Source organism: Zea mays, unplaced genomic scaffold (assembly GCF_902167145.1).
Source record: "Zea mays cultivar B73 unplaced genomic scaffold, Zm-B73-REFERENCE-NAM-5.0 scaffold_110, whole genome shotgun sequence".
NCBI lineage: Eukaryota > Viridiplantae > Streptophyta > Magnoliopsida > Poales > Poaceae > Zea > Zea mays.
In genome coordinates this window covers 11163-33418 of record NW_023366727.1, presented here as the reverse complement: position 1 = coordinate 33418, position 22256 = coordinate 11163, and the positions used below count along the sequence as shown (strand labels likewise).

The 22256-nt window shown below is 42.8% G+C and overlaps 1 pseudogene; it reads right to left on the bottom strand.

Moving 5' to 3' along the window:
* Positions 1 to 1594: 1594 nt before the first annotated feature.
* Positions 1595 to 3329, bottom strand: LOC118473721 (homeobox protein knotted-1-like 4; annotated as a pseudogene).
* Positions 3330 to 22256: the final 18927 nt, after the last annotated feature.

Genomic DNA, 22256 nt, shown 5'->3' with positions numbered 1-22256 from the left:
GCAAGGAAACATATGTGGGGTGAGGTGTATGAGCCTCTGGTCGACGATCAATGGCCACACAACCCTAATTTTTGTCGAAAATAGCCATGAACGACAATTTTCAATGACACTGAAGGCTAACACCTACGGATTTTTGACCAAGAAATGGTCTCCACCATAAATCCAAGAATGTGATCTATGGCAAGGAAACATATGTGGGGTGAGGTGTATGAGCCTCTGGTCGATGATCAATGGCCACACAACCCCCATTTTTGTCGAAAATAGCCATGAATGACCATTTACAATAATACCGAAGGCTAACACCTACGGATTTTTGACCAAGAAATGGTCTCCACCAGAAATCCAAGAATGTGATTTATGGCAAGGAAACATATGTGGGGTGAGGTGTATGAGCCTCTGGTCGATGATCAATGGCCACACAACCCCCATTTTTGTCGAAAATAGCCATGAACGACCATTTTCAATAATATCGAAGGCTAACACCTACGGATTTTTGACCAAGAAATGGTCTCCACCAGAAATCCAAGAATGTTATCTACGATAAGGAAACATATGTGGGGTGAGGTGTATGAGCCTCTGGTCGACGATCAATGGCCACACAACCCCCATTTTGCCGAAAATAGCCATGAATGACCATTTTCAATAATACCGAAGGCTAACACGTACGAGTTTTTAACCAAGAAATGGTTTCCACCAGAAATCCAAGAATGTAAACTATGGCAAGGAAACATATGTGGGGTGAGGTTTATGAGCCTCTAGTCGATGATAAATGGCCACACAACCCCCATTTTTTATGAAAATAGCCATGAGCGACCTTGAAAATAGCCATGAGCACTACACCAAAATAGTAAACTTCCTAGAGCCTAAACCCTAGGAAGTTAGGCCTAAACTCTAGGAAGTTAGCTAAACTCTCGGAAGTTAAGCCATCCCGTCGGAAGTTTGGCTCTCGGAAATTTTTTGTCGGAAGTTAGCTTAACTTCCTAGAGCCCTCTAGGAAGTTAGCTAACTTCCTACAGCCAAAGAAGCCTCTCGGAAGTTAGTAGATTCTCGGAAGTTAATAGCTTCACGCCGTCAGCGCCGTCAGCTGACTAACTTCCTACGACTAACTTCCTACGGCTGACTGTAGACCCTAGGAAGTTAGCCAGCTAACTTCCTACGGCTTACTGTAGCCTCTAGGAAGTTAATTTGACTAGCATTACAAATGTTGTTTATTTTTATTTTACACCACATTACACAACATAACAAATATATCAACAGATATATAGCACAACATATTTTCACATAAAACATCTCACACACAATCACATAACAATATTTAAATCCTTAGTCTCATCAATTACATCACGAAAGTCTCATCCATAGTCATAATAATACACATCTCATCGTCCAGTACTAATAAGAGACAATATCTCATACAGTCATAATAAAAGTCTCAATTATCATAACACAATAACATGGAAGCTCACGGTCACCGATCACCATCGGGTTACAGTGACGAGTGATGGTCGATACCTCCACTAGCGAAGAGGGTTTCGACAAAGTCTAACTCATCTTCTCGTTCATGCGTCGGCAAGGTAGTTGGAGGGGTCTAATATACATGTACAAATGACATTTACTGAGTTACATCATAATATAGTTAACAACAAGTAAATGATGATGAATTTGCATACCTGATGAATTTGCTGAGTTACATCATTAGAAGCTACACATGGTCGTGCTCCTCTGATTACTATTAAGCTAGTTCTGCCTAACAACAAATTCAGCAAGAATTTAAGCAGGTGCATGGTTATAGATCAAGAAAATGAAAGTGTGTAAACTATGTCGTGCAGACGACATACATGGATCCAGAGCTGTCGCAGGAGCGCATGCATAGCTGCAAGAAATGGTCTTAAGCCTTATTAAGAACATAGTTCGTTCACATAAGAACTTTTAGTTAGTCCCCGCTTTTTTGTGGGAAAATTATAGCTAGGCACTCTTTTTTCTTGCATGCACACACTTAGCTTCTAAAAAAACCCAATATATACTACTATTTATCTTCGTCGCATGCGTAGCTGCAATAAATGTTCATGTTGTTACTGCTAAGGGCTAAGTTACAATGAGTGTGCATAGCCTAGCTAGCTAGATAACACACCACAATATAATGCATGCAAGGACTTAATACTACACAGCGCCAAATAAATGTTTTCTGTGATTGGAAAATAATCATGTGTACTAGGATACCTGCACGTACTGCCACAGTCGGTATAGTACTACGGGCTAAGGCTACTCCCAACAGAGACAAAAAACAATTCAAGACGATTATTAACTCAGTTTAGTTAAACATAATCACCTAATAACGAGAATGCATCGATCTGGGCCTCCATGCTCTTGAAGAATTCGTCGGCTTCCTCGATTGGCCTTGTGAGCTCCTGTCTGTAACTCACCAACATGTGACAGTAGATCTACTGCACGCGCCAACAGAAACACACGACATGTAGATCCATTGTCTCAGCCAGATATATGCACGATCAGAAAACCTAGAAATGAATCAGTTACTCATCACGTACTGATATATATATAGATATATACGTTGTTATACCATGAACTGGTCGAGCTCTGGGTCTGCTGCTCGTCGTTGTTCTTGTCTGTCGTCTGAATTCATTTCGACGTCATCAGCGAGGGCAGAAAGCCGGCCGACAATCTCTGGCGGCACTCTGACCTCAAGTAACAAAAAACACACAAAAGAGAAATTCCTCATGAAAAATTGGAGAATAATATATAAGGACGGAGCTAGCACATTAAAAAAAATCAAGAAGCCATGTTTTCGCTCTCTGGCAAAATTAGCTATAGAATTGTATGTCTCTGGGAAATCTGCTGCACGCATACCTTCCGGCAGTCTATGAAGGCTCTCAAGACAGCCGGATAGAGTGGGTGGGACATGATCTTTGCCTTCATTATTTCGGATCCCCTCTCGCTGTTGGCAGCACACGGCAGCGGTGGCGCCTCCGCCGGCGGTGGAGACGACGTGGCGGAAGCGTTGTGAACTAAGGCGAGGTAGAAGGGCGTCGTGGTTGCCGCCTGCTTTGAGCCACCGGTAAGATCAGCATCGGGCGCGTCGGATGTAGGCTTGGGCGACCAGTGGGCTGCCGCGGCGAGCGGGGGCGAGGGCAGGGGCGGCAGGCGGGGCCAGGGCGGAGCTGGGGGCGGCGAGCGGGGCCGGAGGAAGCCGCGCCGGCGGGAGCGGCGGCCGGGGGCGAGACCGAGGGAGAGAGAAACGCGAGAGAGAGACGTGAGTGAGAAAGGTGAGAGAAGAGATAAGGTTGAGGAGAGGTTTAAAATAAAAAATATAACTTCCTAGAGTACAGCCGTAGGAAGTTACATAACTTCCTAGAGTTTGTACATTTACTCTAGGAAGTTAAGTAACTTCCTAGAGCTGGTCGTAGGAAGTTAGCTTTTCGTTTGACTGGTCAAAAGCTGAAATCTAACTTCCTAGAGGAGGCCGTAGGAAGTTAGCTTTTCGTTTGACTGGTCAAAAGATGAAATCCAACTTCCTAGAGGAGGCCGTAGGAAGTTAGCTAGGCTGCTAACTTCTTAGAGCCGACCGTAGGAAGTTAACTTTTCGTTTGACTGGTCAAAAGCTGAAATCTAACTTCCTAGAGGAGGCTGTAGGAAGTTAGCTGCCCATGCTAACTTCCTACGGCTGCCTCTAGGAAGTTAGCGGCTCGTTTGGTCGAACGCACTGGTCAGCCTGTGAAAGCTAACTTCCTACAGCTTTTATAAAATACCGTAGGAAGTTATGTTTATTTCCTAGAGCTACCAGTTGCCTCTCGAAAGTTATTTATTTCCTACGGTTTGTTATAAAAGCTGTAGGAAGTTAAAAAACCGTAGGAAGTGTATGATTTTGGTGTAGTGGAGCGACCATTTTCAATAATACTAGAGGCTAACACCTACGGATTTTAGACCAAGAAATGGTCTCCACCAGAAATCCAAGAATGTGATCTATGGCAAGGAAACATATGTGGGGTGAGGTGTATGAGCGTCTGGTCGATGATCAATGGCCACACAACCCCCATTTTTGTCGAAAATAGCCATGAACGACCATTTTCAATAATACCGAAGGCTAACACCTACGGATTTTTGACCAAGAAATGGTCTCCACCAGAAATCCAAGAATGTGATCTATGGCAAGGAAACATATGTGGGTGAGGTGTATGAGCCTCTGGTCGACGATCAATGGCCACACAACCCTAATTTTTGTCGAAAATAGCCATGAACGACCATTTTCAATGACACTGAAGGCTAACACCTACGGATTTTTGACCAAGAAATGGTCTCCACCATAAATCCAAGAATGTGATCTATGGCAAGGAAACATATGTGTAGTGAGGTGTATGAGCCTCTGGTCGAAGATCAATGCCCACACAACCCCCATTTTTGTCGAAAATAGCCATGAATGACCATTTTCAAAAATACCAAAGGCTAACACGTACGGATTTTTGACCAAGAAATGGTCTCCACCAGAAATCCAAGAATGTGATCTATGGCAAGGAAACATATGTGGGGTGAGGTGTACGAGCCTCTGGTCGATGATCAATGGCCACACAACCCCCATTTTGCCGAAAATAGCCATGAACGACCATTTTCAATAATACCGAAGGCTAACACGTACGAGTTTTTAACCAAGAAATGGTCTCCACCAGAAATCCAAGAATGTGATCTATGGCAAGGAAACATATGTGGGGTGAGGTTTATGAGCCTCTAGTCGATGATAAATGGCCACACAACCCCCATTTTTTATGAAAATAGCCATGAGCGACCTTGAAAATAGCCATGAGCGACCATTTTCAATAATACTAGAGGCTAACACCTATGGATTCTAGACCAAGAAATGGTCTCCACCAGAAATCCAAGAATGTGATCTATGGCAAGGAAACATATGTGGGGTGAGGTGTATGAGCGTCTGGTCGATGATCAATGGCCACACAACCCCCATTTTTGTCGAAAATAGCCATGAACGACCATTTTCAATAATACCGAAGGCTAACACCTACGGATTTTTGACCAAGAAATGGTCTCCACCAGAAATCCAAGAATGTGATCTATGGCAAGGAAACATATGTGGGGTGAGGTGTATGAGCCTCTGGTCGACGATCAATGGCCAGACAACCCTAATTTTTTGTCGAAAATAGCCATGAACGACCATTTTCAATGACACTGAAGGCTAACACCTACGGATTTTTGACCAAGAAATGGTCTCCACCATAAATCCAAGAATGTGATCTATAGCAAGGAAACATATGTGTAGTGAGGTGTATGAGCCTCTGGTCGAAGATCAATGGCCACACAACCCCCATTTTTGTCGAAAATAGCCATGAATGACCATTTTCAAAAATACCAAAGGCTAACACATTCAGATTTTTGCCCAAGAAATGGTCTCCACCAGAAATCCAAGAATGTGATCTATGGCAAGGAAACATATGTGGGGTGAGGTGTACAAGCCTCTGGTCGATGATCAATGGCCACAGAACCCCCATTTTGCCGAAAATAGCCATGAATGACCATTTTCAATAATACCGAAGGCTAACACGTACGAGTTTTTGACCAAGAAATGGTCTCCACCAAAAATCCAAGAATGTGATCTATGGCAAGGAAACATATGAGGGGTGAGATTTATGAGCCTCTAGTCGATGATAAATGGCCACACAACCCCCATTTTTTATGAAAATAGCCATGAGCGACCATTTTCAATAATATTAGAGGCTAAGACCTACGGATTTTTGACCAAGAAATGGTCTCCACCAGAAATCTAAGAATGTGATCTATGGCAAGGAAACATATGTGGGGTGAGGTGTATGAGCCTCTGGTCGATGATCAATGGCCACACAACCCACATTGTTGTCGAAAATAGCCATGAATGACCATTTACAATAATACCGAAGGCTAACACCTACGGATTTTTGACCAAGAAATGGTCTCCACCAGAAATCCAAGAATGTTATCTATGGCAAGGAAACATATGTGGGGTGAGGTGTATGAGCCTCTGGTCGATGATCAATGGCCACACAACCCCCATTTTTGTCGAAAATGGCCATGAACGACCATTTTCAATAATATCAAAGGCTAACACCTACGGATTTTTGACCAAGAAATGGTCTCCACCAGAAGTCCAAGAATGTGATCTACGACAAGGAAACATATGTGGGGTGAGGTGTATGAGCCTCTGGTCGACGATCAATGGCCACACAACCCCCATTTTGCCGAAAATAGCCATGAATGACCATTTTCAATAATATCGAAGGCTAACACGTACGAGTTTTTAACCAAGAAATGGTTTCCACCAGAAATCCAAGAATGTAATCTATGGCAAGGAAACATATGTGGGGTGAGGTGTACGAGCCTCTGGTCGATGATCAATGGCCACATAACCCCCATTTTGCCGAAAATAACCATGAACGACCATTTTCAATAATACCGAAGGCTAACACGTACGAGTTTTTGACCAAGAAATGGTCTCCACCAAAAATCCAAGAATGTGATCTATGGCAAGGAAACATATGTGGGGTGAGATTTATGAGCCTCTAGTCGATGATAAATGGCCACACAACCCCTATTTTTTTATGAAAATAGCCATGAGCGACCATTTTCAATAATATTAGAGGCTAAGACCTACGGATTTTTGACCAAGAAATGGTCTCCACCAGAAATCCAAGAATGTGATCTATGGCAAGGAAACATATGTGGGGTGAGGTGTATGAGCCTATGGTCGATGATCAATGGCCACACAACCCCCATTTTTGTCGAAAATAGCCATGAATGACCATTTACAATAATACCGAAGGCTAACACCTACGGATTTTTGACCAAGAAATGGTCTCCACCAGAAATCCAAGAATGTGATCTATGGCAAGGAAACATATGTGGGGTGAGGTGTATGAGCCTCTGGTCGATGATCAATGGCCACACAACCCCCATTTTTGTCGAAAATAGCCATGAACGACCATTTTCAATAATATCGAAGGCTAACACCTACGGATTTTTGACCAAGAAATGGTCTCCACCAGAAATCCAAGAATGTGATCTACGACAAGGAAACATTTGTGGGGTGAGGTGTATGAGCCTCTGGTCGACGATCAATGGCCACACAACCCCCATTTTGCCGAAAATAGCCATGAATGACCATTTTCAATAATACCGAAGGCTAACACGTACGAGTTTTTAACCAAGAAATGGCTTCCACCAGAAATCCAAGAATGTAATCTATGGCAAGGAAACATATGTGGGGTGAGGTTTATGAGCCTCTAGTCGATGATAAATGGCCACACAACCCCCATTTTTATGAAAATAGCCATGAGCGACCTTGAAAATAGCCATGAGCGACCATTTTCAATAATACTAGAGGCTAACACCTACGGATTTTAGACCAAGAAATGGTCTCCACCAGAAATCCAAGAATGTGATCTACGACAAGGAAACATATGTGGGGTGAGGTGTATGAGCCTCTGGTCGACGATCAATGGCCACACAACCCCCATTTTGCCGAAAATAGCCATGAATGACCATTTTCAATAATACCGAAGGCTAACACGTACGAGTTTTTAACCAAGAAATGGCTTCCACCAGAAATCCAAGAATGTAATCTATGGCAAGGAAACATATGTGGGGTGAGGTTTATGAGCCTCTAGTCGAAGATAAATGGCCACACAACCCCCATTTTTTATGAAAATAGCCATGAGCGACCTTGAAAATAGCCATGAGCGACCATTTTCAATAATACTAGAGGCTAACACCTACGGATTTTAGACCAAGAAATGGTCTCCACCAGAAATCCAAGAATGTGATCTATGGCAAGGAAACATATGTGGGGTGAGGTGTATGAGCGTCTAGTCGATGATCAATGGACACACAACCCCCATTTTTGTCGAAAATAGCCATGAACGACCATTTTCAATAATACCGAAGGCTAACACCTACGGATTTTTGACCAAGAAATGGTCTCCACCAATAATACAAGAATGTGATTTATGGCAAAGAAACATATGTGGGGTGAGGTGTATGAGCCTCTGGTCGACGATCAATGGCCACACAACCCTAATTTTTGTCGAAAATAGCCATGAACGACCATTTTCAATGACACTGAAGGCTAACACCTACGGATTTTTGACCAAGAAATGGTCTCCACCATAAATCCAAGAATGTGATCTATGGCAAGGAAACATATGTGTAGTGAGGTGTATGAGCCTCTGGTCGAAGATCAATGGCCACACAACCCCCATTTTTGTCGAAAATAGCCATGAATGACCATTTTCAAAAATACCAAAGGCTAACACGTACGGATTTTTGACCAAGAAATGGTCTCCACCAGAAATCCAAGAATGTGATCTATGGCAAGGAAACATATGTGGGGTGAGGTGTACGAGCCTCTGGTCGATGATCAATGGCCACACAACCCCCATTTTGCCGAAAATAGCCATGAACGACCATTTTCAATAATACCGAAGGCTAACACGTACGAGTTTTTAACCAAGAAATGGTCTCCACCAGAAATCCAAGAATGTGATCTATGGCAATGAAACATATGTGGGGTGAGGTTTATGAGCCTCTAGTCGATGATAAATGGCTACACAACCCCCATTTTTTATGAAAATAGCCATGAGCGACCTTGAAAATAGCCATGAGCGACCATTTTCAATAATACTAGAGGCTAACACCTACGGATTTTAGACCAAGAAATGGTCTCCACCAGAAATCCAAGAATGTGATCTATGGCAAGGAAACATATGTGGGGTGAGGTGTATGAGCGTCTGGTCGATGATCAATGGCCACACAACCCCCATTTTTGTCGAAAATAGCCATGAACGACCATTTTCAATAATACCTAAGGCTAACACCTACGGATTTTTGACCAAGAAATGGTCTCCACCAGAAATCCAAGAATGTGATCTATGGCAAGGAAACATATGTGGGGTGAGGTGTATGAGCCTCTGGTCGACGATCAATGGCCACACAACCCTAATTTTTGTCGAAAATAGCCATGAACGACCATTTTCAATGACACTGAAGGCTAACACCTACGGATTTTTGACCAAGAAATGGTCTCCACCATAAATCCAAGAATGTGATCTATGGCAAGGAAACATATGTGTAGTGAGGTGTATGAGCCTCTGGTCGAAGATCAATGGCCACACAACCCCCATTTTTGTCGAAAATAGCCATGAATGACCATTTTCAAAAATACCAAAGGCTAACACATTCGGATTTTTGCCCAAGAAATGGTCTCCACCAGAAATCCAAGAATGTGATCTATGGCAAGGAAACATATGTGGGGTGAGGTGTACGAGCCTCTGGTCGATGATCAATGGCCACAGAACCCCCATTTTGCCGAAAATAGCCATGAACGACCATTTTCAATAATACCGAAGGCTAACACGTACGAGTTTTTGACCAAGAAATGGTCTCCACCAAAAATCCAAGAATGTGATCTATGGCAAGGAAACATATGTGGGGTGAGATTTATGAGCCTCTAGTCGATGATAAATGGCCACACAACCCCCATTTTTTTATGAAAATAGCCATGAGCGACCATTTTCAATAATATTAGAGGCTAAGACCTACGGATTTTTGACCAAGAAATGGTCTCCACCAGAAATCCAAGAATGTGATCTATGGCAAGGAAACATATGTGGGGTGAGGTGTATGAGCCTCTGGTCGATGATCAATGGCCACACAACCCCCATTTTTGTCGAAAATAGCCATGAATGACCATTTACAATAATACAGAAGGCTAACACCTACGGATTTTTGACCAAGAAATGGTCTCCACCAGAAATCCAAGAATGTGATCTATGGCAAGGAAACATATGTGGGGTGAGGTGTATGAGCCTCTGGTCGATGATCAATGGCCACACAACTCCCATTTTTGTCGAAAATAGCCATGAACGACCATTTTCAATAATATCGAAGGCTAACACCTACGGATTTTTGACCAAGAAATGGTCTCCACCAGAAATCCAAGAATGTGATCTACGACAAGGAAACATATGTGGGGTGAGGTGTATGAGCCTCTGGTCGACGATCAATGGCCACACAACCCCCATTTTGCCGAAAATAGCCATGAATGACCATTTTCAATAATACCGAAGGCTAACACGTACGAGTTTTTAACCAAGAAATGGTTTCCACCAGAAATCCAAGAATGTAATCTATGGCAAGGAAAGATATGTGGGGTGAGGTTTATGAGCCTCTAGTCGATGATAAATGGCCACACAACCCCCATTTTTTATGAAAATAGCCATGAGCGACCTTGAAAATAGCCATGAGCGACCATTTTCAATAATATTAGAGGCTAAGACCTACGGATTTTTGACCAAGAAATGGTCTCCACCAGAAATCCAAGAATGTGATCTATGGCAAGGAAACATATGTGGGGTGAGGTGTATGAGCGTCTGGTCGATGATCAATGGCCACACAACCCCCATTTTTGTCGAAAATAGCCATGAACGACCATTTTCAATAATACGGAAGGCTAACACCTACGGATTTTTGACCAAGAAATGGTCTCCACCAGAAATCCAAGAATGTGATCTATGGCAAGGAAACATATGTGGGGTGAGGTGTATGAGCCTCTGGTCGACGATCAATGGCCACACAACCCCCATTTTTTATGAAAATAGCCATGAGCGACCTTGAAAATAGCCATGAGCGACCATTTTCAATAATACTAGAGGCTAACACCTACGGATTTTAGACCAAGAAATGGTCTCCACAAGAAATCCAAGAATGTGATCTATGGCAAGGAAACATATGTGGGGTGAGGTGTATTAGCGTCTGGTCGATGATCAATGGCCACACAACCCCCATTTTTGTCGAAAATAGCCATGAACGACAATTTTCAATAATACCGAAGGCTAACACCTACGGATTTTTGACCAAGAAATGGTCTCCACCAGAAATCCAAGAATGTGATCTATGGCAAGGAAACATATGTGGGGTGAGGTGTATGAGCCTCTGGTCGATGATCAATGGCCACACAACCCCCATTTTTGTCGAAAATAGCCATGAACGACCATTTTCAATAATATCGAAGGCTAACACCTACGGATTTTTGACCAAGAAATGGTCTCCACCAGAAATCCAAGAATGTGATCTACGACAAGGAAACATATGTGGGGTGAGGTGTATGAGCCTCTGGTCGACGATCAATGGCCACACAACCCCCATTTTGCCGAAAATAGCCATGAATGACCATTTTCAATAATATCGAAGGCTAACACCTACAGATTTTTGACCAAGAAATGGTCTCCACCAGAAATCCAAGAATGTGATCTACGACAAGGAAACATATGTGGGGTGAGGTGTATGAGCCTCTGGTCGACGATCAATGGCCACACAACCCCCATTTTGCCGAAAATAGCCATGAATGACCATTTTCAATAATACCGAAGGCTAACACGTACGAGTTTTTAACCAAGAAATGGTTTCCACCAGAAATCCAAGAATGTAATCTATGGCAAGGAAACATATGTGGGGTGAGGTTTATCAGCCTCTAGTCTATGATAAATGGCCACACAACCCCCATTTTTTATGAAAATAGCCATGAGCGACCTTGAAAATAGCCATGAGCGACCATTTTCAATAATACTAGAGGCTAACACCTACGGATTTTAGACCAAGAAATGGTCTCCACCAGAAATCCAAGAATGTGATCTATGGCAAGGAAACATATGTGGGGTGAGGTGTATGAGCGTCTGATCGATGATCAATGGCCACACAACCCCCATTTTTGTCGAAAATAGCCATGAACGACCATTTTCAATAATACCGAAGGCTAACACCTACGGATTTTTGACCAAGAAATGGTCTCCACCAGAAATCCAAGAATGTGATCTATGGCAAGGAAACATATGTGGGGTGAGGTGTATGAGCCTCTGGTCGATGATCAATGGCCACACAACCTCCATTTTTGTCGAAAATAGCCATGAACGACCATTTTCAATAATATCGAAGGCTAACACCTACTGATTTTTGACCAAGAAATGGTCTCCACCAGAAATCCAAGAATGTGATCTACGACAAGGAAACATATGTGGGGTGAGGTGTATGAGCCTCTGGTCGACGATCAATGGCCACACAACCCCCATTTTGCCGAAAATAGCCATGAATGACCATTTTCAATAATATCGAAGGCTAACACCTACGGATTTTTGACCAAGAAATGGTCTCCACCAGAAATCCAAGAATGTGATCTACGACAAGGAAACATATGTGGGGTGAGGTGTATGAGCCTCTGGTCGACGATCAATGGCCACACAACCCCCATTTTGCCGAAAATAGCCATGAATGACCATTTTCAATAATACCGAAGGCTAACACGTACGAGTTTTTAACCAAGAAATGGTTTCCACCAGAAATCCAAGAATGTAATCTATGGCAATGAAACATATGTGGGGTGAGGTTTATGAGCCTCTGGTCGATGATAAATGGCCACACAACCGCCATTTTTTATGAAAATAGCCATGAGCGACCTTGAAAATAGCCATGAGCGACCATTTTCAATAATACTAAAGGCTAACACCTACGGATTTTAGACCAAGAAATGGTCTCCACCAGAAATCCAAGAATGTGATCTATGCCAAGGAAACATATGTGGGGTGAGGTGTATGAGCGTCTGGTCGATGATCAATGGCCACACAACCCCCATTTTTGTCGAAAATAGCCATGAACGACCATTTTCAATAATAACGAAGGCTAACACCTACGGATTTTTTACCAAGAAATGGTCTCCACCAGAATTCCAAGAATGTGATCTATGGCAAGGAAACATATGTGGGGTGAGGTGTATGAGCCTCTAGTCGATGATCAATGGCCACACAACCCCCATTTTTGTCGAAAATAGCCATGAATGACCATTTTCAAAAATACCAAAGGCTAACACGTACGGATTTTTAACCAAGAAATGGTCTCCACCAGAAATCCAAGAATGTGATCTATGGCAAGGAAACATATGTGGGGTGAGGTGTACGAGCCTCTGGTCGATGATCAATGGCCACACAACCCCCATTTTGCCGAAAATAGCCATGAATGACCATTTTCAATAATACCGAAGGCTAACACGTACGAGTTTTTAACCAAGAAATGGTCTCCACCAGAAATCCAAGAATGTGATCTATGGCAAGGAAACATATGTGGGGTGAGGTGTATGAGCGTCTGGTCGATGATCAATGGCCACACAACCCCCATTTTTGTCGAAAATAGCCATGAACGACCATTTTCAATAATACCGAAGGCTAACACCTACGGATTTTTGACCAAGAAATGGTCTCCACCAGAAATCCAAGAATGTGATCTATGGCAAGGAAACATATGTGGGGTGAGGTGTATGAGCCTCTGGTCGACGATCAATGGCCACACAACCCTAATTTTTGTCGAAAATAGCCATGAACGACCATTTTCAATGACATTGAAGGCTAACACCTACGGATTTTTGACCAAGAAATGGTCTCCACCATAAATCCAAGAATGTGATCTATGGCAAGGAAACATATGTGTAGTGAGGTGTATGAGCCTCTGGTCGATGATCAATGGCCACACAACCCCCATTTTTGTCGAAAATAGCCATGAATGACCATTTACAATAATACCGAAGGCTAACACCTACGGATTTTTGACCAAAAATGGTCTCCACCAGAAATCCAAGAATATGATGTATGGCAAGGAAACATATGTGGGGTGAGGTGTATGAGCCTCTGGTCGACGATCAATGGCCACACAACCCCCATTTTGCCGAAAATAGCCATGAATGACCATTTTCAATAATACTGAAGGCTAACACGTACGAGTTTTTAACCAAGAAATGGTCTCCACCAGAAATCCAAGAATGTAATCTATGGCAAGGAAACATATGTGGGGTGAGGTTTATGAGCCTCTAGTCGATGATAAATGGCCACACAAGCTCCATTTTTTATGAAAATAGCCATGAGCGACCTTGAAAATAGCCATGAGCGACCATTTTCAATAATACTAGAGGCTAACACCTACGGATTTTAGACCAAGAAATGGTCTCCACCAGAAATCCTAGAATGTGATCTATGGGAAGGAAACATATGTGGGGTGAGGTGTATGAGCGTCTGGTCGATGATCAATGGCCACACAACCCCCATTTTTGTCGATAATAGCCATGAATGACCATTTTCAATAATACCGAAGGCTAACACCTACGGATTTTTGACCAAGAAATGGTCTCCACCAGAAATCCAAGAATGTGATCTATGGCAAGGAAACATATGTGGGGTGAGGTGTATGAGCCTCTAGTCGATGATCAATGGCCACACAACCCCCATTTTTGTCGAAAATAGCCATGAATGATCATTTTCAAAAATACCAAAGGCTAACACGTACGGATTTTTGACCAAGAAATGGTCTCCACCAGAAATCCAAGAATGTGATCTATGGCAAGGAAACATATGTGGGGTGAGGTGTACGAGCCTCTGGTCGATGATCAATGGCCACACAACCCCCATTTTGCCAAAAATAGCCATGAATGACCATTTTCAATAATACCGAAGGCTAACACGTACGAGTTTTTAACCAAGAAATGGTTTCCACCAGAAATCCAAGAATGTAATCTATGGCAAGGAAACATATGTGGGGTGAGGTTTATGAGCCTCTAGTCGATGATAAATGGCCACACAACCCCCATTTTTTTATGAAAATAGCCATGAGCGACCTTGAAAATAGCCATGAGCGACCATTTTCAATAATACTAGAGGCTAACACCTACGGATTTTAGACCAAGAAATGGTCTCCACCAGAAATCCAAGAATGTGATCTATGGCAAGGAAACATATGTGGGGTGAGGTGTATGAGCGTCTGGTCGATGATCAATGGCCACACAACCCCCATTTTTGTCGAAAATAGCCATGAACGACCATTTTCAATAATACCGAAGGCTAACACCTACGGATTTTTGACCAAGAAATGGTCTCCACCAGAAATCCAAGAATGTGATCTATGGCAAGGAAACATATGTGGGGTGAGGTGTATGAGCCTCTGGTCGACGATCAATGGCCACACAACCCCCATTTTTTATGAAAATAGCCATGAGCGACCTTGAAAATAGCCATGAGCGACCATTTTCAATAATACTAGAGGCTAACACCTACGGATTTTAGACCAACAAATGGTCTCCACAAGAAATCCAAGAATGTGATCTATGGCAAGGAAACATATGTGGGGTGAGGTGTATGAGCGTCTGGTCGATGATCAATGGCCACACAACCCCCATTTTTGTCGAAAATAGCCATGAACGACCATTTTCAATAATACCGAAGGCTAACACCTACGGATTTTTGACCAAGAAATGGTTTCCACCAGAAATCCAAGAATGTGATCTATGGCAAGGAAACATATGTGGGGTGAGGTGTATGAGCCTCTGGTCGATGATCAATGGCCACACAACCCCCATTTTTGTCGAAAATAGCCATGAACGACCATTTTCAATAATATCGAAGGCTAACACCTACGGATTTTTGACCAAGAAATGGTCTCCACCAGAAATCCAAGAATGTGATCTACGACAAGGAAACATATGTGGGGTGAGGTGTATGAGCCTCTGGTCGACGATCAATGGCTACACAACCCCCATTTTGCCGAAAATAGCCATGAATGACCATTTTCAATAATATCGAAGGCTAACACCTACGGATTTTTGACCAAGAAATGGTCTCCACCAGAAATCCAAGAATGTGATCTACGACAAGGAAACATATGTGGGGTGAGGTGTATGAGCCTCTGGTCGACGATCAATGGCCACACAACCCCCATTTTGCCGAAAATAGCCATGAATGACCATTTTCAATAATACCGAAGGCTAACACGTACGAGTTTTTAACCAAGAAATGGTTTCCACCAGAAATCCAAGAATGTAATCTATGGCAAGGAAACATATGTGGGGTGAGGTTTATGAGCCTCTAGTCGATGATAAATGGCCACACAACACCCATTTTTTATGAAAATAGCCATGAGCGACCTTGAAAATAGCCATGAGCGACCATTTTCAATAATACTAGAGGCTAACACCTACGGATTTTAGACCAAGAAATGGTCTCCACCAGAAATCCAAGAATGTGATCTATGGCAAGGAAACATATGTGGGGTGAGGTGTATGAGCGTCTGGTCGATGATCAATGGCCACACAACCCCCATTTTTGTCGAAAATAGCCATGAATGACCATTTTCAATAATATCGAAGGCTAACACCTACGGATTTTTGACCAAGAAATGGTCTCCACCAGAAATCCAAGAATGTGATCTATGGCAAGGAAACATATGTGGGGTGAGGTGTATGAGCGTCTGGTCGATGATCAATGGCCACACAACCCCCATTTTTGTCGAAAATAGCCATGAACGACCATTTTCAATAATACCGAAGGCTAACACCTACGGTTTTTTTACCAAGAAATGGTCTCCACCAGAAATCCAAGAATGTGATCTATGGCAAGGAAACATATGTGGGGTGAGGTGTATGAGGCAAAATGGGGGTTGTGTGGCCATTGATCGTCGACCAGAGGCTCATACACCTCACCCCACATATGTTTCCTTGTCGTAGATCACATTCTTGGATTTCTGGTGGAGACCATTTCTTGGTCAAAAATCCGTAGGTGTTAGCCTTCGATATTATTGAAAATGGTCATTCATGGCTATTTTCGGCAAAATGGGGGTTGTGTGGCCATTGATCGTCGACCAGAGGCTCATACACCTCACCCCACATATGTTTCCTTGTCGTAGATCACATTCTTGGATTTCTGGTGGAGACCATTTCTTGGTCAAAAATCCGTAGGTGTTAGCCTTCGATATTATTGAAAATGGTCGTTCATGGCTATTTTCGACAAAAATGGAGGTTGTGTGGCCATTGATCATCGACCAGAGGCTCATACACCTCACCCCACATATGTTTCCTTGCCATAGATCACATTCTTGGATTTCTGGTGGAGACCATTTCTTGGTAAAAAATCCGTAGGTGTTAGCCTTCGGTATTATTGAAAATGGTCGTTCATGGCTATTTTCGACAAAAATGGGGGTTGTGTGGCCATTGATCATTGACCAGACGCTCATACACCTAACCCCACATATGTTTCCTTGCCATAGATCACATTCTTGGATTTCTGGTGGAGACCATTTCTTGGTCAAAAATCCGTAGGTGTTAGCCTTCGATATTATTGAAAATGGTCGTTCATGGCTATTTTCGACAAAAATGGGGGTTGTGTGGCCATTGATCATCGACCAGACGCTCATACACCTCACCCCACATATGTTTCCTTGCCATAGATCACATTCTTGGATTTCTGGTGGAGACCATTTCTTGGTCTAAAATCCGTAGGTGTTAGCCTCTAGTATTATTGAAAATGGTCGCTCATGGCTATTTTCAAGGTTGCTCATGGCTATTTTCATAAAAAATGGGGGTTGTGTGGCCATTTATCATCGACTAGAGGCTCATAAACCTCACCCCACATATGTTTCCTTGCCATAGATTACATTCTTGGATTTCTGGTGGAAACCATTTCTTGGTTAAAAACTCGTACGTGTTAGCCTTCGGTATTATTGAAAATGGTCATTCATGGCTATTTTCGGCAAAATGGGGGTTGTGTGGCCATTGATTGTCGACCAGAGGCTCATACACCTCACCCCGCATATGTTTCCTTGTCGTAGATCACATTCTTGGATTTCTGGTGGAGACCATTTCTTGGTCAAAAATCCGTAGGTGTTAGCCTTCGATATTATTGAAAATGGTCATTCATGGCTATTTTCGGCAAAATGGGGGTTGTGTGGCCATTGATCGTCGACCAGAGGCTCATACACCTCACCCCACATATGTTTCCTTGTCGTAGATCACATTCTTGGATTTCTGGTGGAGACCATTTCTTGGTCAAAAATCCGTAGGTGTTAGCCTTCGATATTATTGAAAATGGTCGTTCATGGCTATTTTCGACAAAAATGGGGGTTGTGTGGCCATTGATCATCGACCAGAGGCTCATACACCTCACCCCACATATGTTTCCTTGCCATAGATCACATTCTTGGATTTCTGGTGGAGACCATTTCATGGTCAAAAATCCGTAGGTGTTAGCCTTTGGTATTTTTGAAAATGGTCGTTCATGGCTATTTTCGACAAAAATGGGGGTTGTGTGGCCATTGATCATCGACCAGACGCTCATACACCTCACCCCACATATGTTTCCTTGCCATAGATCACATTCTTGGATTTCTGGTGGAGACCATTTCTTGGTCTAAAATCCGTAGGTGTTAGCCTCTAGTATTATTGAAAATGGTCGCTCATGGCTATTTTCATAAAAAATGGGGGTTGTGTGGCCATTGATCATCGACCAGAGGCTCATACACCTCACCCCACATATGTTTCCTTGCCATAGATCACATTCTTGGATTTCTGGTGGAGACCATTTCTTGGTCAAAAATCCGTAGGTGTTAGCCTTCGGTATTATTGAAAATGGTCGTTCATGGCTATTTTCGACAAAAATGGGGGTTGTGTGGCCATTGATCATCGACTAGACGCTCATACACCTCACCCCACATATGTTTCCTTGCCATAGATCACATTCTTGGATTTCTGGTGGAGACCATTTCTTGGTCTAAAATCCGTAGGTGTTAGCCTCTAGTATTATTGAAAATGGTCGCTCATGGCTATTTTCAAGGTCACTCATGGCTATTTTCATAAAAAATGGGGGTTGTGTGGCCATTTATCATCGACTAGAGGCTCATAAACCTCACCCCACATATGTTTCCTTGCCATAGATTACATTCTTGGATTTCTGGTGGAAACCATTTCTTGGTTAAAAACTCGTACGTGTTAGCCTTCGGTATTATTGAAAATGGTCATTCATGGCTATTTTTGGCAAAATGGGGGTTGTGTGGCCATTGATCATCGACCAGAGGCTCGTACACCTCACCCCACATATGTTTCCTTGCCATAGATCACATTCTTGGATTTCTGGTGGAGACCATTTCTTGGTCAAAAATCCGTACGTGTTAGCCTTTGGTATTTTTGAAAATGATCATTCATGGCTATTTTCGACAAAAATGGGGGTTGTGTGGCCATTGATCATCGACTAGAGGCTCATACACCTCACCCCACATATGTTTCCTTGCCATAGATCACATTCTTGGATTTCTGGTGGAGACCATTTCTTGGTCAAAAATCTGTAGGTGTTAGCCTTCGGTATTATTGAAAATGGTCATTCATGGCTATTTTCGACAAAAATGGGGGTTGTGTGGCCATTGATCATCGACCAGACGCTCATACACCTCACCCCACATATGTTTCCTTGCCATAGATCACATTCTAGGATTTCTGGTGGAGACCATTTCTTGGTCTAAAATCCGCAGGTGTTAGCCTCTAGTATTATTGAAAATGGTCGCTCATGGCTATTTTCAAGGTCGCTCATGGCTATTTTCATAAAAAATGGAGCTTGTGTGGCCATTTATCATCGACTAGAGGCTCATAAACCTCACCCCACATATGTTTCCTTGCCATAGATTACATTCTTGGATTTCTGGTGGAGACCATTTCTTGGTTAAAAACTCGTACGTGTTAGCCTTCGGTATTATTGAAAATGGTCATTCATGGCTATTTTCGGCAAAATGGGGGTTGTGTGGCCATTGATCGTCGACCAGAGGCTCATACACCTCACCCCACATATGTTTCCTTGCCATAGATCATATTCTTGGATTTCTGGTGGAGACCATTTCTTGGTCAAAAATCCGTAGGTGTTAGCCTTCGATATTATTGTAAATGGTCATTCATGGCTATTTTCGACAAAAATGGGGGTTGTGTGGCCATTGATCATCGACTAGAGGCTCATACACCTCACTACACATATGTTTCCTTGCCATAGATCACATTCTTGGATTTATGGTGGAGACCATTTCTTGGTCAAAAATCCGTAGGTGTTAGCCTTCAATGTCATTGAAAATGGTCGTTCATGGCTATTTTCGACAAAAATTAGGGTTGTGTGGCCATTGATCGTCGACCAGAGGCTCATACACCTCACCCCACATATGTTTCCTTGCCATAGATCACATTCTTGGATTTCTGGTGGAGACCATTTCTTGGTCAAAAATCCGTAGGTGTTAGCCTTCGGTATTATTGAAAATGGTCGTTCATGGCTATTTTCGACAAAAATGGGGGTTGTGTGGCCATTGATCATCGACCAGACGCTCATACACCTCACCCCACATATGTTTCCTTGCCATAGATCACATTCTTGGATTTCTGGTGGAGACCATTTCTTGGTTAATAATCCGTACGTGTTAGCCTTTGGTATTTTTGAAAATGGTCATTCATGGCTATTTTCGACAAAAATGGGGGTTGTGTGGCCATTGATCATCGACTAGAGGCTCATACACCTCACCCCACATATGTTTCCTTGCCATAGATCACATTCTTGGATTTCTAGTGGAGACCATTTCTTGGTAAAAAATCCGTAGGTGTTAGCCTTCGGTATTATTGAAAATGGTCGTTCATGGCTATTTTCGACAAAAATGGGGGTTGTGTGGCCATTGATCATCGACCAGACGCTCATACACCTCACCCCACATATGTTTCCTTGCCATAGATCACATTCTTGGATTTCTGGTGGAGACCATTTCTTGGTCTAAAATCCGTAGGTGTTAGCCTCTAGTATTATTGAAAATGGTCGCTCATGGCTATTTTCAAGGTCGCTCATGGCTATTTTCATAAAAAATGGGGGTTGTGTGGCCATTTATCATCGACTAGAGGCTCATAAACCTCACCCCACATATGTTTCATTGCCATAGATTACATTCTTGGATTTCTGGTGGAAACCATTTCTTGGTTAAAAACTCGTACGTGTTAGCCTTCGGTATTATTGAAAATGGTCATTCATGGCTATTTTCGGCAAAATGGGGGTTGTGTGGCCATTGATCGTCGACCAGAGGCTCATACACCTCACCCCACATATGTTTCCTTGTCGTAGATCACATTCTTGGATTTCTGGTGGAGACCATTTCTTGGTCAAAAATCCGTAGGTGTTAGCCTTCGATATTATTGAAAATGGTCGTTCATGGCTATTTTCGACAAAAATGGAGGTTGTGTGGCCATTGATCATCGACCAGAGGCTCATACACCTCACCCCACATATGTTTCCTTGCCATAGATCACATTCTTGGATTTCTGGTGGAGACCATTTCTTGGTCAAAAATCCGTAGGTGTTAGCCTTCGGTATTATTGAAAATGGTCGTTCATGGCTATTTTCGACAAAAATGGGGGTTGTGTGGCCATTGATCATCGACCAGACGCTCATACACCTCACCCCACATATGTTTCCTTGCCATAGATCACATTCTTGGATTTCTGGTGGAGACCATTTCTTGGTCTAAAATCCGTAGGTGTTAGCCTCTAGTATTATTGAAAATGGTCGCTCATGGCTATTTTCAAGGTCGCTCATGGCTATTTTCATAAAAATGGGGGTTGTGTGGCCATTTATCATCGACTAGAGGCTCATAAACCTCACCCCACATATGTTTCCTTGCCATAGATTACATTCTTGGATTTCTGGTGGAAACCATTTCTTGGTTAAAAACTCGTACGTGTTAGCCTTCGGTATTATTGAAAATGGTCATTCATGGCTATTTTCGGCAAAATGGGGGTTGTGTGGCCATTGATCGTCGACCAGAGGCTCATACACCTCACCCCACATATGTTTCCTTGTCGTAGATCACATTCTTGGATTTCTGGTGGAGACCATTTCTTGGTCAAAAATCCGTAGGTGTTAGCCTTCGATATTATTGAAAATGGTCATTCATGGCTATTTTCGGCAAAATGGGGGTTGTGTGGCCATTGATCGTCGACCAGAGGCTCATACACCTCACCCCACATATGTTTCCTTGCCATAGATCATATTCTTGGATTTCTGGTGGAGACCATTTCTTGGTCAAAAATCCGTAGGTGTTAGCCTTCGATATTATTGTAAATGGTCATTCATGGCTATTTTCGACAAAAATGGGGGTTGTGTGGCCATTGATCATCGACTAGAGGCTCATACACCTCACTACACATATGTTTCCTTGCCATAGATCACATTCTTGGATTTATGGTGGAGACCATTTCTTGGTCAAAAATCCGTAGGTGTTAGCCTTCAATGTCATTGAAAATGGTCGTTCATGGCTATTTTCGACAAAAATTAGGGTTGTGTGGCCATTGATCGTCGACCAGAGGCTCATACACCTCACCCCACATATGTTTCCTT